At 51.7% G+C, this 16,357-nt stretch overlaps 5 non-coding genes and 1 pseudogene across 5 annotated transcripts; 1 reads left to right on the top strand and 5 right to left on the bottom strand.

Annotated features, from left to right (window-relative positions):
- Positions 1 to 1,977: 1,977 nt before the first annotated feature.
- On the bottom strand, positions 1,978 to 2,193 carry LOC119941133. Its single transcript, XR_005455158.1, has one exon. It is a non-coding gene; the product is annotated as a small nucleolar RNA U3 (small nucleolar RNA).
- Positions 2,194 to 3,396: 1,203 nt separating this feature from the next.
- Positions 3,397 to 3,560, bottom strand: LOC119941135. The gene has a single exon (XR_005455160.1). It is a non-coding gene; the product is annotated as a U1 spliceosomal RNA (small nuclear RNA).
- Positions 3,561 to 5,503: 1,943 nt separating this feature from the next.
- Positions 5,504 to 5,636, bottom strand: LOC119941082 (annotated as a pseudogene).
- Positions 5,637 to 8,567: 2,931 nt separating this feature from the next.
- LOC119941141 lies at positions 8,568 to 8,708 on the top strand. Its single transcript, XR_005455164.1, has one exon. It is a non-coding gene; the product is annotated as a U4 spliceosomal RNA (small nuclear RNA).
- A 1,613-nt stretch (positions 8,709 to 10,321) lies between these two features.
- LOC119941123 lies at positions 10,322 to 10,512 on the bottom strand. The gene has a single exon (XR_005455149.1). It is a non-coding gene; the product is annotated as a U2 spliceosomal RNA (small nuclear RNA).
- Positions 10,513 to 12,180: 1,668 nt separating this feature from the next.
- On the bottom strand, positions 12,181 to 12,295 carry LOC119941157. Its single transcript, XR_005455179.1, has one exon. It is a non-coding gene; the product is annotated as a U5 spliceosomal RNA (small nuclear RNA).
- Between the last annotated feature and the right edge of the window lie 4,062 nt (positions 12,296 to 16,357).

Here is a 16,357-nt window from a genome sequence, read left to right as displayed (position 1 = left end):
TCGGGAGCGCTTAACAAATACCATAATTATGATTAATTATTAGGAAAAGACTTGGAAAGATCATCAGGGCTGACCCCCTACTTCTGGACAGGAGCATAAAGTGAGGATCAAAGGGCCTATTCTTTCCTTCAGGAGGTCTTGGGCTGGAGAGCCTTGACCACTTTCCTTGGCTGCCTTTCCCAGGGACAGAGGGGTCTGAGCATCAGTGGGGGGTCCACCTGAACTGGTGCTCGATTGATCTGGAGTTGGCTCCTCCCCGCAGGCCCTAAAAGTTCCTTCTCCCCAGTTCTCGCGGGGCCCGGAGAATAGACTACCGGTCAGCGTCTTGGGAAAGCTCTGCCTCGAGCCCAAGAGAGGACAACTCCCATTCTCATCACCTTTTCTCCCTTGTACGTGCTCTACAAGGGATGCACCACCCCTCCCTCCCTCCCTCCGATCGCATGGGTAACGTTGGCCCGGACTTGGTCTCTGCAAGGGGTGACGGGGGGAGAAGAGGTAAAGAGGCGGGTGACGGGAAGGTACGGAGGGCAGGCGGCGGAAGCACTAAATCCAGGACAAGACGTTTCAAAACGGTTTTCGCGTTTCCTTATCTTAATTGAACTAGACAATAGGAGACTGAAAATTAAAGCTTTCAGAGAGTGGGAGGCGGAGGAGAAGCCGTTAGAAGAAACTGAGGAGCAGTGGCAGAGGTGGGAGGAGAACCAAGAAAGGGCAGTGTCTGCGAAGTGGAGGTCGGTTAAAAGTTTCAAGGAGAAGGGGGTGGTCTGCAGTGTCAAAGTCAGCTAAGGGGTGGAGAATAGAGGCCGTCAGATTTGGCGGGAAAGGTCAATGGCGACCTGCGGGGAAAGGGATGTAGAGGGGTGCTGGGCGCGGGGGGCAAATCAGAGGGACGGGGCTGAGGGTCCATGGGGGAGGCTTGAGTGTTAGAAAAAAAAAAGTCCAGAGCTGTAGCAGCGGATCTGTATGTAGTCCCAGTGGGCAACAAAGCGCCTCTAGTAGGGGGCGACTCAGCCACTCCCAGCTGGAGGGAATCCACAAGGTCTGAGCTGCCATTAACAGCTCAGAAGGAGGCCTTTCCAGATTGAGCCCCCTCCTTCCTCTCCCCCTCCTCCCCCTCTCCATCCCCCCCACCTTACCTCCTTCCCTTCCCCACAGCACCTGTATATATGTATATATGTTTGTACGTATTGATTACTCTATTTATTTATTTATTAGACTTGTACATATCTATTCTATTTATTTTATTTTGTTAATATGTTTTGTTCTCTGTCTCCCCCTTCTAGACTGTGAACCCACTGTTGGGTAGGGACCGTCTCTATGTGTTGCCAACTTGGACTTCCCAAGCGCTTAGTACAGTGCTCTGCACACAGTAAGCACCCAACGAATACGATTGATTGATTGATTGATTGATTGATTAGCGAGTCATTAAAGTATGAGACCGGAGGGAATAAGCGACCTTGGCGAGTCATTGCAGCATTGGTCTGGAGGGAATGGGCGACCACTGAGCACTAACACGTTAGTATTTGATGGTGGATCGTTAACACGTTGTTATCTCCTTGTTGAGTCCCTCCCTCTCCTCAATTGCAGTGATCCTGAGGCAGGGGCCGGCGGCCTGGGCGTGAAGAGATGAGGGTGGAAACGGAAGGGGCCCGTGAGAGAAAATCAGAGTGTTCCCCCCCACCTCCCCTTCCCCCTCCCCCCACTCCTTCACTCTATCGGTGCAGTTCTAAGTCCCCAGTGCACAATGGGGAGTGGAAAGCAGGGGGGCAGGATCTTGTCTCTTCGGGTAAACCCCCTCTCTGAGAACCTAGAAGATCCGGGCAGACAGTTACCTGCAGGGTCATCTCGGATAAATAAACCTCTTTCCTCAGTCTCCTTAGCGTCAGCTGGGAAATGGAGGGCAAGATGCCTCGCTCGCTCACTACTTCCTACCGAAAGAACTCAGAAACCCTTTCCTTCATAACATACTCCAGAAAAACCACTCAGCTTGTGTTCTCTCCCTCCAGCCTTCGCCGAAGAGAAGGAGGAACGGTCATCAACGGCGAGGGGCAGCTGCTCAGAGCAGCACCGCGGGCCGGCTTCACGCTCAGGAGAAAACACTATCACTCTTCCTCGGGGTTTCAGTCTCTTTACACTTTCGATCTCACTTCTCTAGTTACCTACTATAGAAATGATCCCTGAAAGTATAGTCTTAGAGAGCCCCATCTCGACTGACATGCCAGGATGATTCCTTCCGATCATACGATTATGGTGGGCGTATCAACCGCCAGCAATTTCACATTCTAAACGAAAGCCGATGTTAAAGGCAACAATCACCTCAGAACAGCCCGCTCGCTCTCAACATACTGCTTTTTCCGGCCTTTATCTGGATAGAAGGTGTTCCTCTATGCTGGAGAGCCAGACCTTCTTCATTACCTTACCAATGTCTCTGCAGCCAATCAAATGCCAGGTTCCCAAAGTCGTTGCTTTCTTTTCTCTCTGTTTCCTTTCTTGCCTGGTGCCACAGGCAAGAAATAAAGGTGACAATAGGAACCGTAATAACTGACGTGGACTCAGCACTTGCTTTGTTCTCAGCACTGTACTAAGCACTGGGGAAGATATTCGGGTCGGACCCAGTGCTTGTCCCAGTTGGAACTCATCCTCTAATTAGGAGGGAGGTCAAAATCTCCATTTTGCGGAGAAGAGCACCGGGGCAGTGAGAAGTGAAATGACTGCCCCGAAGTCACAGAGCAGACAAGTGGCAGAGCCAGGATTAGAACCCAGGCTCTCTGACTCCCAGGGCCGGGCTCTTTCTACTAGGCCACGATGCTTTCTCAGACAGAGACACTTAAGAAGTTCATTTGAAGAGAAGCCAAGGAAAACACGGGAAACAGCATGACCTAGTGAGTGGGAGAGCACAGGCCTGGGAATCAGAAGGAGGTGGGTGTCTGTTGTGCGATTTTCGGCAAGTCACTGCACTTCTCTGGGCCTCGGATACCTCATCTGCAAACATGGGGATTAAGACTGTGAGCCCCGTGAAGGACATGGACTGTGGCCAACCTGATTGCTGCTTATTCATTCATTCATTCATTCATTCATTCATTCAATCGTATTTATTGAGCGCTTGGGAAGCCCAGGTTGGCAACATATTTTAGACGGCTCCTACCCGACAGCGGGCTCACAGTCTAGAAGGGGGAGACAGACAACAAAACAAAACATATTAACAAAATAAAATAAACAGGATAAATACATACAAGTAAAAGAAATAGCAACCACACCCGGGGAAACCCCGAAAGCGTCACCACACGCCAGAACGACACCTTCTTCTCGTTCCATATCAACCGCGAGGTTGAAGGCAGTTTAACTCCCCGTCTTCTTCTTCTCCCTATTTCTATTCTGTCTTCCAAACCAGCACACCAGGGGAGAGCGCGAACGCAGTCCCCCACTACCACAAATTATGCAGTCGAGTTTCCCGCATTTGGGGAAATCGCAGGCGTCAGCACAGCCGCAGTGCAATGGCTGAGCCTCACCCTGGGAAAACCACCTACGGGATCATGGTGTCTCCCCTGCCAGGTAAGTATGACTTGCTCCACCCACCAACCGCCACGGCCCCCCAAGGAAGACACTGTACACGTGCGCTCCCTAGGACGCACCGCAACCGGCCTCCCCAGATAATGCGCTTTGGGACTCTTTTTACCTCGATATCTAGCGCTTAGAAAATGCGGCTCTTTCCTCCGCAAAATCCGCTGCAGGATTGGACCCAAAGACCCCCCGAGCCACTTCCCAGGATGCACAGCGCCCTCCCTCAGTTACATATCCCCAACCCTCGAGGCTGATGTCACCGCCCTTCCCCTTCAGTCAACCGTTTGACCGCTTGAGCGCTTACTGGGTGCAAAGCCCTGTACTAAGCGCTTGAGAGAGTACGATAGATAAAACAGTCAACAGACACATCCCCTGCCCACAGTGGGCTCACAGTCTAGAGGGGGAGATAGACATTAATAGGAATACATTAATCAACTACAAGATGTCACTGTTACAGACACTTTCTCTGCCCCCAACGAGTTTACACCTCCTAGAAGCAATAGTTACAGGTTTCCTCTCCCGCCCCTTCAAGGCCTTACTGAAGGCCCCTCTCCTCCAAGAGGCCTTCCCAGCTTCGGCCACCTTTCCTCATCTCCCTCTCCCTTCTGTGTCGCCCCTACTTGCTCCCTTTGCTCCTCCCCCCGCCCCCGCTCCACAGCACGTAAGTATACACCTGTCATTTTATTGATCTGTATTGCTGTCTTTTTAGCTGTACCTGTATATATGTTTGTCCATGTTTATTACTCTATTTATTGATTGATTTTTCTTCTACACGTTTATTCTATTTATTTGATTTTGTTAATATGTTTTGTTTTCTTGTCTGTCTCCCCCTTCCAAACTGTGAGCCCGCCGTTAGGTAGGGACCGTCTCTACATAGTGCCAACTTGGACTTCCCAAGCCCTTAGTACAGTGCTCTGCACAAAGTAAGCACTCAATAAATATGATTGAATGAATGAACGAATTTGTATTGCTGTCTGTCTCCCCCCTCTAGACTGGGAGCTCACTGTGAGTGGGGATTGTCACTACTGCTGTATTGTACTTTCCCAAGCGCCTAGTACAGTGCTCTGCACACAGTAAGTACTTGTTAAATACGATTGCATTTCATGATTGAATGAGTGAAAGTCAACGGTGACTGACCTTGCAACAATATGGATAATTATTTGTCGCTGGGGACCAGAAATGCAATTGTTCGGGCATGAAAAGACACAAATCATCCAAAAAGCAGTGAGTTCAGAAGGAGGCTGGGAGGAGGGAATATAATTTTATTTGATATATCGGCTTCATTTAAGCAAATGCACTAGTAGCTGGTTACACATAGTTGGCTCAGAGTACAGTGCCCTGCACACAGTAAGCGCTCAGTAAATACGATTGAATGAATATATTAGAAAATGAAAGTGAAACTTGAGCCCACTGTTGGTGAGGGACCGTCTCTATATGTTGCCGACTTGTACTTCCCAAGCACTTAGTATAGTGCTCTGCACACCGTAAGTGCTCAATTCAGTGCGTGCTCAACACCCCTTTCCTTAATTGCTATTCTTCTCCTTAAAACGCCTATTCCCCACCAGACCTAAAAAAGAAGGTTTTGTGGGGGGCGGAGGTCGGGGTGAGGTGGGGTTGAAATGGCCTTAGTTCCACACTGGTACGATAATAAGTGCTTGGGTATGATGAAACCTGATCAGGTTGCATACCCTCTATAGTCCCAACTCGGGCTCACAGTAGAAATCCCCCTTTTACAGATGAGATAACTGAAGCTTAAAGACTTGTTTAAGATCACACAGCAGACAAGTAAAGTAGCACAGCCAATCCTGAAAACCTACAACCTTCGAAAACACTCCCTCTATCTGTGAAGAAACGTACCCGTTCTTCCACTTGCAGAAAATACTACTTCAGCAAAGTTGACAAAAGACAACAAGTCACTTCACTCGGCTTTTAAATCTCATGCCAGGGGCGAGCGCCAACGCAGTCCCCGACTAAAACAAATTATGGAGTCGAGTTTCCGGCATTTGGGAAAATCGCAGGGGTCAACCCAGCCATAGTGCAAGGGCCAAGCTGGAAGTCTACTCCGCAGCAGATAAAGAGGAAAAAGAAAGAAACTAAAGATATAGAGAAAGCGCTTTTCTGCTTACCTCAGAGAAAATCCTACTGGCACGAGTAAAACATTTTTACCCATTGGGACACTATCACTGATGCCAAAACCAGGAAAGATCGTGAATGCAGTTCATTCATTCATTCATTCATGCAATTGCCTTTATTGAGCGCTTACTGTGTGCAGAGTACTGTACTAAGCGCTTGGGAAATAAAGATGGCAACATATAGAGACGGGCCCTACCCAACATCGGGCTCACAGTCTAGACGGGGGAGACAGACAACAACCAAACTAAACATGTGGACAGGTTCAAGTCAAGCGCTTAGAACAGTGCTTGGTACATAGGAAGCACTTAACAAGTAGCATGATGGTGGTGATAATGATGATGATGATGATGATGATGATGATGATTAGTGGAAAGAGCACGGGCTTGGGACTCGGAGGACATGGGTTCTAATCCTGACTCTGCCTCTGGTCTGCTGGCTGACCGTGGCCAAGCCACTTTAGCATCTCTGTCACTCAGTTACCTCCTCTGTAAAATGGGGATCAATGCTGGGAGCCCCACGTGGGACAACCTGATTTACCTTGTATCTTACACCGGCACTTAGAACTTATGTGCTTGGCACATCGGGAGCGCTTAACAAATACCATAATTATGATTAATTATTAGGAAAAGACTTGGAAAGATCATCAGGGCTGACCCCCTACTTCTGGACAGGAGCATAGAGTGAGGATCAAAGGGCCTATTCTTTCCTTCAGGAGGTCTTGGGATGGAGAGCCTTGACCACTTTCCTTGGCTGCCTTTCCCAGGGACAGAGGGCTCTGAGCATCAGTGGGGGGGGGTCCACCTGAACTGGCGCTAGTTTGATCTGGAGTTGGCTCCTCCCCACAGGCCCTAAAAGTCCTAAAAGTTCTTTCTCCCCAGTTCTCGCGGGGCCCGGAGAACAGACTACCGGTCAGCATCTTCGGAAAGCTCTGCCTAGAGCCCAAGACAGGACAACTCCCATTCTCATCACCTTTTCTCCCTTGTACGTGCTCTACAAGGGATGCACCACCCCTCCCTCCCTCCGATAGCATGGGTAACATTGGCCCGGACTTGGTCTCTGCATCCACTGGAAAGTGAGGTGCCAGTCGAGCAAGGGTGTGCCCACTGAATCCGCTGGGGTAACGGAGCGATCCCAAGAGACCCCCCCCCCACCCACCCCCCAACACACCAGGTTCATGGTTTAGGACAGATCCTCTTGATTCAAGCCACTCGTGTCAGGGTGGCTTTATTGTTCCATCAGGGGGCACCATCCCAGCATCCTCTGGTAGGTTTTTACACTGACCCCACATACCCCGGTTCCCTCAGGAAAGGGCAAAGACTCACCGGAGAGATGATGATAGGAGAGGAAACCTGGGGAGGAAGTAACAGGGGCCGGGTCGTGGAAAGGAAGACCGTAGGCCACCTTGGAGGTGAGGGGTAGAGAGCTGGGTCGCTGGGAGAGCAGAGTATAGGGAAAGTTCATGCTGTGGACGCTGGACAGAGTCAGGGTCCAGGGAGGGGGTGTAGAGGATTCTGAATTCGAGTCTGGCACGCTGGATGATTGAGATCCCGAGGTAGGCCTCTGGAGGAGCGAGGCTCTGATCCCTGAGGGGGAGGAAGGACAGGGAGAGAGCCTGCTCATAAAGGACTGACTCAGAGAGGGTGAGCTTGGAACCCGGGACATCCCGAGAGATGACGGGTGAGGAAGCAGGGGAACCTGAGTCCCGTGGCACCTAAGGGGAAGAACCTCAGAGGCTGGTCTGTTTGGTTTCTTTAACGGAGGGGAGGGAGGGGTGACGGGGGGAGAAGAGGTAAAGAGGCGGGTGACGGGAAGGTATGGAGGGCAGGTGATGGAAGCACTAAATCCAGGACAAGATGTTTCAAAACGGTTTTCGTGTTTCCTTATCTTACTTGAACTCTATTGAGATCTCAGATCTTGGTATCCCACCGGGAGCTGGGTAGACACCTGGGCCCAGGGAGCCATGGGGCCAGGAGGGAGCGATTGATAAACAAAGTTGCTGCTGCTGCTGCTGCTGCTGCTGCTGCTGCTGCTGCTCCCACTGCTCCTGCTGCTGAAGACGATGCAGTTCGTTGTCCATGATCGTAATTGAATTATTCCAGTTAATGTCGGTCTCCCCCTCTGGACGGTAAGCACGTTGCAGGCAGGGTATGAGTCTGTTTTGCTGTTATGTTGTCCTCTCCCAAGAGATTAGTCCTTAGTACTCTGCACGCAGTAAGCACTCAATAAATGCAAATGCAGGCAGACAGGCAGGCAGGCAGGCAGGCAGGCAGTTAGGCTGGCCGGCCTGAATTTTGCCCAGCAGATTTCTGAATTCCCCGAGCTCAAGGCCAACCACAAACTGTGAACACAATCCACTATGTTCCCGCTTCCCCCTGGGTAGTGTTCCCATTCCATTCCTCTCGATTCAGTGCGAAATAGTAGAAGGCAAATTGCGATTGGTCGTCTGTCAGTGTGAGGGAGGGTAAAGGGGTGAGACAGGGTCTTCGGTGGGGGGGAGGTCCAGAGTCGCGGAGGTGGGGGGGGGGGAGAATGGGGAAGGAGGGGGAAGGAGGGGGCAGGGTTAATCCGAAACTACATGCTCGCTCTACCATTCCCATGGGCTGCCTGCTTGGCCTCAGTGACTATGGTCCGAAACTCAACCTTCCCCCATCATTCATTGCTTCATCGTGAAGGAGAAGGAAAGGAGCCAATTCGCAGAGAAAGCGCGGCATCCACCTGGGAGCGGGCGCCGCCCGAGATGGCAAGGAAGAGGTTTTGGGGACGAGCGGGACCTGCGTCATGTCCAGGTATGTTTCATGGGTGGAGATTGGATCATCGCTCCCAGAAAGGGTGTCTTGTTCCATGGGGAAGCCCTGGAGGGCGATGCTTCCGGCGGCTTTGCGCAGTGGCAGTTTCGTAGCCCGTGAGGATGATCCGAGGCGCGATTATTGCTGGTTGAAAACTTTTCCCAATAGCCCGCCGTGGCGTCTTGTGACACAGATGCTGCTGGCAATTTTTGACGACCTGTCAGGAGGACGGTCTTCTCTGTGGTTTAATGTGAGGGCGTCGTATCTCGTCTGGTCTCTTTCCTCCAGCTTCCCGTGTCGTCCGTCTCCTTCTGTCCTCGGACTTCGTAGGTTGGTGTGCGTGGCCCAAGGGTTCCCCCTTCCTCCAGCCTGCTTGAATTTCCCGCTCCCCTTCTCTGAGCCCCCCCTTCCTGCGCGCTCTCTGTTCTCGGGCCTATTCCAAGCACTCAGGGCAGCCGCCCTCCTCCGCACACAAGTGAAGAAGCGCTCAATCCATTCCACTGAGTGAGGGAAGAGCAGTGATAGATAACCAGCGTCTTTTCCCCATGGTCGTCGCAGGCGGAACTCGGAAGTGAGGGTGGGATACTGCCCCCACGACCAAATCTGCTAGATTGACAGCCCAAGCTGGGAATACAGAAGGTGTCCCTGGCCCCCGTGCCAATCAAATTAGGTATGGAGGAGGCGGGGAGGGCAGAGATTGGATAGACTGAGGCCGGAAGCTGGAATGGCCTAGGGGCACAGGCAATAAATACCTGTCGCCTCTCACCGTCGGGGTCAGAACAGCAGGACACGCAGTAGCAGGAGCAGCCGCAGCCGCAGCGGCCCACGTGTCTCTCCCTGCCCAGAAGGCCAGATGCCCGCTCTACAACCAGAACCAACACACTGAGGCAAGGGCCGCGGGATGGGTGAGTGTCTCGTGGGTGGGACCCAGGTATCCCGCTGCTGATGGGAATTATGAGTGGATTCCTCCCATGTAGGGAGAGCACATTGTGAGAGCTAGCCGCCCACCACGTGCGCGCGTAATGTAGTGAATTCTTCCCATGTGGGAAAGTAACTGTGTGCGAGCGGTGTCCGTTTCTTCGTTTCCTTTCCTCAATGGCCAGTTTCCTTCCTCCCGACTCCTGCTCTCGGGTGCAATAGAGAAGCAGCGTGGCTCAGTGGAAAGAGCCCGGGCTTGGGAGTCCGAGGTCATGGGTTCAAGGCCCGGCTCTACAGCTTGTCAGCTGTGTGACTTTGGCCAACTCACTTCATTTCTCTGTGCCTCGTTGACCTCACCTGGAAAATGGGGGTTAAGATGGTGAGGCCCACATGGGACAACCTGCTCACCCGGTATCCTCCCCAGCGCTTAGAACAGTGCTCTGCACATCGTAGGTGCTTCCCAAATACCAAAAGTATTGTGATTATGATCATGATTATTACGACTGCTCTTTTGGGCTTAGCTTCTCCTCCTCCTTCACGGGCAAGTGGAGAGACGGACTAAAAAGCAGACCACGTTGGTGTCGCACTTGAGCAGGAGCAGGGGGGCGTGAGACGAAGGGGAGCGGCGTGAGCTCCAATCCACTGCCCCGTGTGGTGACGGTTCCCGGTGGCTGGGGGGAGGAGGAGGAGGAGGAGGAGGAGGAGGAGGAAAGGGCGGGGGGGAGTTGTCAGCTGCCGCGGCAAGAGAGGGATGGCTTCCTCGTGCGTTTCTCCTGGAGAGCTCCCGGGGAGTGGATAGCGGCTGCGGGAGCCTCTCCAAGCGTTGAGAATGCCGCGCTCCGGGGGGAAAGGAGACCAGCCTGAAAGGTCACCGAAAACAACCGGCTCTCTTTCATTAAGTCACTTTCAATTCCCCCACGGGGGGGAAAGGCACCTAGCCTGGAAGGACTGCAATACCAGGCCGATGCGCGGAGGGGACGGAGCAAGCTCCCAACCCACCTCCTTTCTCCAAAAAGCTGCTTAACAGAGCGTCTTCACATCGAAGACGTATCAGATATTAAACTGATAAGAACAGATACTACACTTGATCTTAGCCAAAAGGCCGAGAAGCGATCCCCACCGCCCCCCACCTCCAAACGGCCTCTCCCTCTCATCACCCTTTCACCTCACGGCCATTCCCGCGCCCGAAAACCCCGAGCCTCCCCGGGAGCCCGGGCCCCGGGCCCGGACCTGTCCAACTGCGCAGATGCCCCCGTTGCTGCCGCTCCAGCGTTATCCCTCTCTCGGGGCCGTCCGAGCGACGGGACCCTATTTCTTTTCCATCTCCCGAGTTGCCCGGGAATAGGCATTTGATTTGCCTTTGCTCCGCCCACACACCGATCTCGTGGGACCCCCCACCCCCACCACGGCTGCCATGGACGCGGGCAAATCTCCTCTGGGGACCTGGCCACAGTTCGGCCCTTCCGCGCTCTCTCCCCGCCCAACCCCTGCGTTGAGCACTTTACGAGCGTCCGTCCCTTCTCCCTCCTTGGTCCTTGGGTCACCTTCCAGGCTCCCCTGCCTTTCGTCCCGGAGCCCCAGAGGCAGGGGATTGCGGGCGTGCAGGGACGGATGGGAAAAGGGGATCCGGGCCAGGCCGTTACAGGTCCCTCTCTCTCTGACCGCAGTGAAAGGCCTCCGCCAAAATGATAGCCTTTCCTTCTTCGCCCAAAGCAATCAATTCACTCGGCGGGGCTGGGACCGAGTATCACCTGCCGGGCTCGGGATGGGTGGTTTCCGAACGAATGAGACTTCTGGAGAGAGAGGCGGGAGACGGCGGGAGAGCCAGCCAGACAGAGAGCGACAGAGCGAGATCATAGGCCCTTCATTTGCATTTGCATTCGCACAGCCCCCACGGGTGGGGCCCTAGGGACGTGGAGGACATGTCTGCGGGCGCGGGATGTGGGACGAGAGAGCGAGAGAGACAGGGAGAAATGGGATTGATTAGCTGGCGACAGAAAGAAACAAGTGTGGAATGGACAATCGTATCGCCCTCCAGACTCAAGGGCTGAAGGATGGGTGGGTAAACCGAAATCCCCAAGAGCTCAAAGGCACGCGACCTGGCTGCCGGATCCGTTAGAGAAGCCGCGTGGCTAGAGAAGCAGCGAGCCTTAATGGAAAAGAGCCCGGCCTTGGGAGTTAGGGGTCGTGGGTTCTAATCCCGGCTCCGCCACTTATCAGCTGCGTGACTCTGGGCAGGTCACTTAACTTCTCTGGGCCTGTTACCTCATCTGTCAAATGGGGATGAAAACGGTGAGCCCCACGTGGGACAACCTCATTAGCAACCCCAGAGCTTAGAACAGTGCTTTGCACCGAGTAAACGCTTAACAAATACCATTTTGATGATGATGATGATGATGATTGTTAGCTACAAAGGACTTGATTACGCTAACGAGGCCGTCAACGTAATTCCTCAGAGAAGCAGCGCGGCTCAGTGGAAAGAGCAGGGCCTTGGGAGTCAGAGGTCATGGGTTCGAATCCCGTTTCTGCCAGTTGTGCCACTTCACTTCTCTGGGCCTCGATTACCTCATCTGTGAAATGGGGATTAAGACTGTGAGCCCCACGTGGGGCAACCTGATCACCTTGTATCACCCCCGCCCCGCAGCCAGCGCTTAGCTCATAGGAAGCGGTTAACAAATACCACCACTCCCATTAACGAGGAGCTCCCCCTCTCCATTCAACGAGATAATCTGGACCAGCCCTGGCGAAACAAAAAGTCTGCTTTTCGGGACGGGCGAAGGAAGGCTCCACCACCTAGGGGGCCCGCAAAAATTGCCTTCAGTTTCTCTGTTACTCCTCTCTACGGAAATCTTTAGTAAAAGGCGAAAGATTTAGGCGCTTTGAAGAGAAGCGAGAGGACCAGCAGATGCCTCACCACTTGCCAGCCAGCCAGCTGGTACGTCCACCTAAGTCACGGTGGCCAACGCCAGCGCCTCGCAAGCCCCTTTTCTGGGAGGAATGCTCACGCCCCGCGGGGGTGGGGGCGTGGGGGGGAAGGGACCGGGGCCGGGGAGACGCTCAGACCGAAGCTGGACAGGCAGACCACACAAGGACTTCCCTTTTCAGTCCACTCATCGATGATTTGACCGCTGCCCCCATCGCCGTGCGTTGTGGGTATGCAAACGCTCCAGCCATGCCCCTTTCTCCCGTCGCCGGAGGCAACCGATCGATTTGTCAGTGGTATGGCTCGAGCGCCTAGCGAGTGCAGAGCACTGGACTAAGCGCTCGGGAGAGTACAAGACAACAAAGTTCCGTGTCCACGAGGGGCTTACGGCCTTGAGGCCCCGTGGGGCGAGAGGGGGGAGCAATGTCGAGTGGGAGGGGGTGGAGCGCCCCGGAACAAAAACACACAGAGACCACAACAGATTGGCGTGGCCACTCTTCCCAGGTATTTTGGAACCGGGGGTGGGGAAGAGAAATCCTCTTCAAGGGATTTTCAGGGAATCGAATCTTAAGGGAAGCAGCATGGCTCAGGGGAAAGAGCACGGGCTTTGGAGTCAGAGGTCATGGCTTCAAATCCCGGCTCCGCCAATTGTCAGCTGTTTGACTTTGGGCAAGTCACTTAACTCCTCTGGGCCTCAGGTACCTCATCTGGAAAATGGGGATGAAGACTGTGAGCCCCACGTGGGACAACCTGATCGCCTTGTAACCTCCCTAGCGCTTAGAACAGTGCTTTGCACATAGTAAGCGCATTATAAAGGTCATTATTATTATGAATATTATTATTGTTAGTCAAGATCAAACGGACAAGTTTGGAAAAGTCTTTGAATCTCAGAATCCTGAAGAAACTTAAAGCAGCGTGGTTTAGTGGGACAACCTGATTACGCTGTAATCATTCATTCATTCATTCATTCATTCATTCATTAAATTGTATTTATTGAGCGCTTACTGTGTACAGAGCACTGTACTAAGCGCTTGGGAAATACAAGCTGGCAACATATAGAGACGATCCCTACCCAACATCGGGCTCCCAGTCTAGACGGGGGAGACAGACAACAACCAAACCAAACATGTGGACAGGTGTCAAGTCAAGCGCTTAGAACAGTGCTTGGTACATAGGAAGCACTTAACAAGTACCATGAGGGTGGTGATGATGATGATGATGATGATGATGATGATTAGCTTTATGAGCCTGTTCATAAAGGAGTGATGCAGAGAGTGTGAGTGCAGAACCTGGGACACCCCGAGAGATGACGGGTCAGGAACCAGAGAAACCTGAGTCCCGTGGCACCTAAGGAGTAGAACTTCAAAGGATGGTCTGTTTGGTTTCTTTAACGGAGGGGAGGGTAGGGTGATGGGAGGAGTAGAGGTAAAGGGGTGGGTGATGGTATGGTATGGAGGGCAGGAGGAGGAATCACTAAATCCAGGACAAGATGTTTCTAAACCGTTTTCGGGTTTCCTTATCTTAATTGAACTCTATTGTACTCTGCTGAGATCTAGATCTTGGTATAAAACCGGGAGCTGGGAAGACACCTGGGCCCAGGGAGCCATGGCGCCAGAAGGGAGAGTTTGATTAACAAAGTTGCTGCTGCTGGTGGTGCTCCCACTGCTCCTGCTGCAGAGGAGGATGCAGTTCATTGTCCATGATTGTAATTGAATTATTCCAATTAATATCTGTCTCCCCCTCTGGATGGTAAGCACTTTGTGGGCAGCGTGTGTGTCTGTTTTGCTGTTATGTTGTCCTCTCCCAAGAGATTAGTCCTTAATTCTCTGAACACAGTAAGCACTCAGTAAATACAAAGGCAGGCAGGCAGGCGGGCAGGCAGGCAGGACAGCCTGAAGTTAGCTCTGCAGATTTCTGAATTCCCTGAGTTCATGGGCAACCACGAACTGTGAAGAGAATCCACTATGTTCCCACTTCCCCCTGGGTAGTGTTCCCACTCCATTCCTCTCGATGCAGTGCAAAATAATAGAAGGCAAATTGTGATTGGTCATGTGTCAGTGTGAGGGTGGGTAAAGTGGTGAGACAGGGGCTTCTGACAGATGAGGTCGGGGGCAGGGGCAGAGTCGGGGAGGTGAGGGGAGATTGGGGAAGGAGGGGGAAGGAGGGGGCAGGGCTAGTCTGAAACTACATGCTCGCTCTACCAGTACCATGGGCTGCCTGCTTGGCCTCAGTGATTATGCTCCAAAACTCAACTTTCCCCCATCATTCATTGCTTCATCATGAAGGAGAAGAAAAGGAGCCAATTCGGAGAGAAAGGGCGGCATCCACGTGTTTCCCTCATTCGATTATAAGATCCAAAGGCAGGGAACATGTTTTTTACTTTTACTGTCCTTTAAAGAGCTTAGTACAGTGCTCTGCAAGTAGCAATTCAATAAATACAAATGATCGATTCGATAAGGGACAACTAAAGTTCGATCTGAAGGGGTTTAAATAACTATAAGGGTACAGTGATACAGCCTACCTCACTTCTAGAACAATTGCTTGCAGTCTATCATACAATCCAAACAAACTTCTGTCATGTCCAGAGTGACAGAAGCTTACAGAGTGTAAGCTCACTGTGGGCAAGGAATGTGTCTGTTTATTGTTATATCATACTCTCCCAAGTGTTTAGTACAGTGCTCTGCACCCAGTAAACACTCAATAGATTCAATTGAATGGATGAATGAATCAGAGTGATAAAACACTATACTGATACTTTTGGGGGAGATTGAGAAAGGATGGGAAAAGGAGGTCACGGAGGGCCACAAGTATACTGGAGGATCCCTGAATAGTAGTATTATCTTGTATTTACTCAAGTAGTCAGTACTGAACTTTGGCACATAGAAAGCCCTTCGTAAATGTCACCCCAAATTACAGGATCTCCAGGGACTCCTGGAGTGCAGGAGGTGATGCACAGCTTAGGGTTTAGGAGCTGATGTCCTGTGTGACCCTAGGAGGGCTTAAGTTGTTAGCCAAGGACCAAGAGGTGAGGCTGGACCCTTAAGAACAGGATATTTTTCCTCTGCCTGGTTTTCTCCACTGGAGAACTGGACAAAGCCATTTTCCCAGATCCAAAACAAGAACATAATATTTTCTGCCTTCCTTGATCTGGAGAATGGGACACCTGTCTGCCTTCACCAGGAAGACCAATTTGAGCCAAGATGAAACTGAAACTGAAAATTTGAACAACGCTAGGAACAAGGCAGATACACTGAAGACAGGAAAAAGGGGCCTCTATGCTAGAAGGAAAACGACTAATTAAAGGGGCTGTCTCAATTGGAGGAGTGGGGATATAAGGAGATGTGTTGTGACCTTTGCAGCTGTTCCTGGAAGCTGGTCAGGGGACTGCCCGCTGGGGAGCCACTGGTGGTTCCCTTCAAAGACCTACTGAGAGCTCACCTCCTCCAGGAGTCCTTCCCAGACTGAGCCCCCTCATTCCTTTCCCCCTCCTCCCCCTCCCCTTCCCCCCCTCCTTACCTCCTTCCCCTCCCCACAGCACCTGTATATATGTGTATATGTTTGTACATATTTATTACTCTATTGATTTATTTTACTTGTACATATTTATTCTATTTATTTTATTTTGTTAATATGTTTTGTTCTGTTGTCTGTCTCCCCTTCTAGACTGTGAGCCTGCTGTTGGATAGGGACCATCTCTATATGTTGCCAACTTGTATTCATTCATTCAATCGTATTTATTGAGTGCTTACTGTGTGCAGAGCACTGTACTAAGCGCTTGGGAAGTACAAGTTGGCAACATATAGAGATGGTCCCTACCCACCGGCGGGTTCACAGTCTAGAAGGGGAGACAGACAACAAAACAAAACATATTAACAAAATGAAATAAATAGAATACATATGTACAAATAAAATAAATAAATTAATAAATAGAGTAATAAATACATACAAACATATATACATACATACTGGTGCTGTGGGGAGGGGAAGGAGGTAAGGTGGGGGGATGGGGATGGGGATTGGGAGGAGGGGGAGAGGA

Source organism: Tachyglossus aculeatus, chromosome 19 (genome assembly GCF_015852505.1).
Source record: "Tachyglossus aculeatus isolate mTacAcu1 chromosome 19, mTacAcu1.pri, whole genome shotgun sequence".
Taxonomy (NCBI): Eukaryota; Metazoa; Chordata; class Mammalia; order Monotremata; family Tachyglossidae; genus Tachyglossus; species Tachyglossus aculeatus.
The sequence above is the reverse complement of the archived record's forward strand: the minus strand, read 5'-3'. Positions and strand labels throughout refer to the sequence as shown.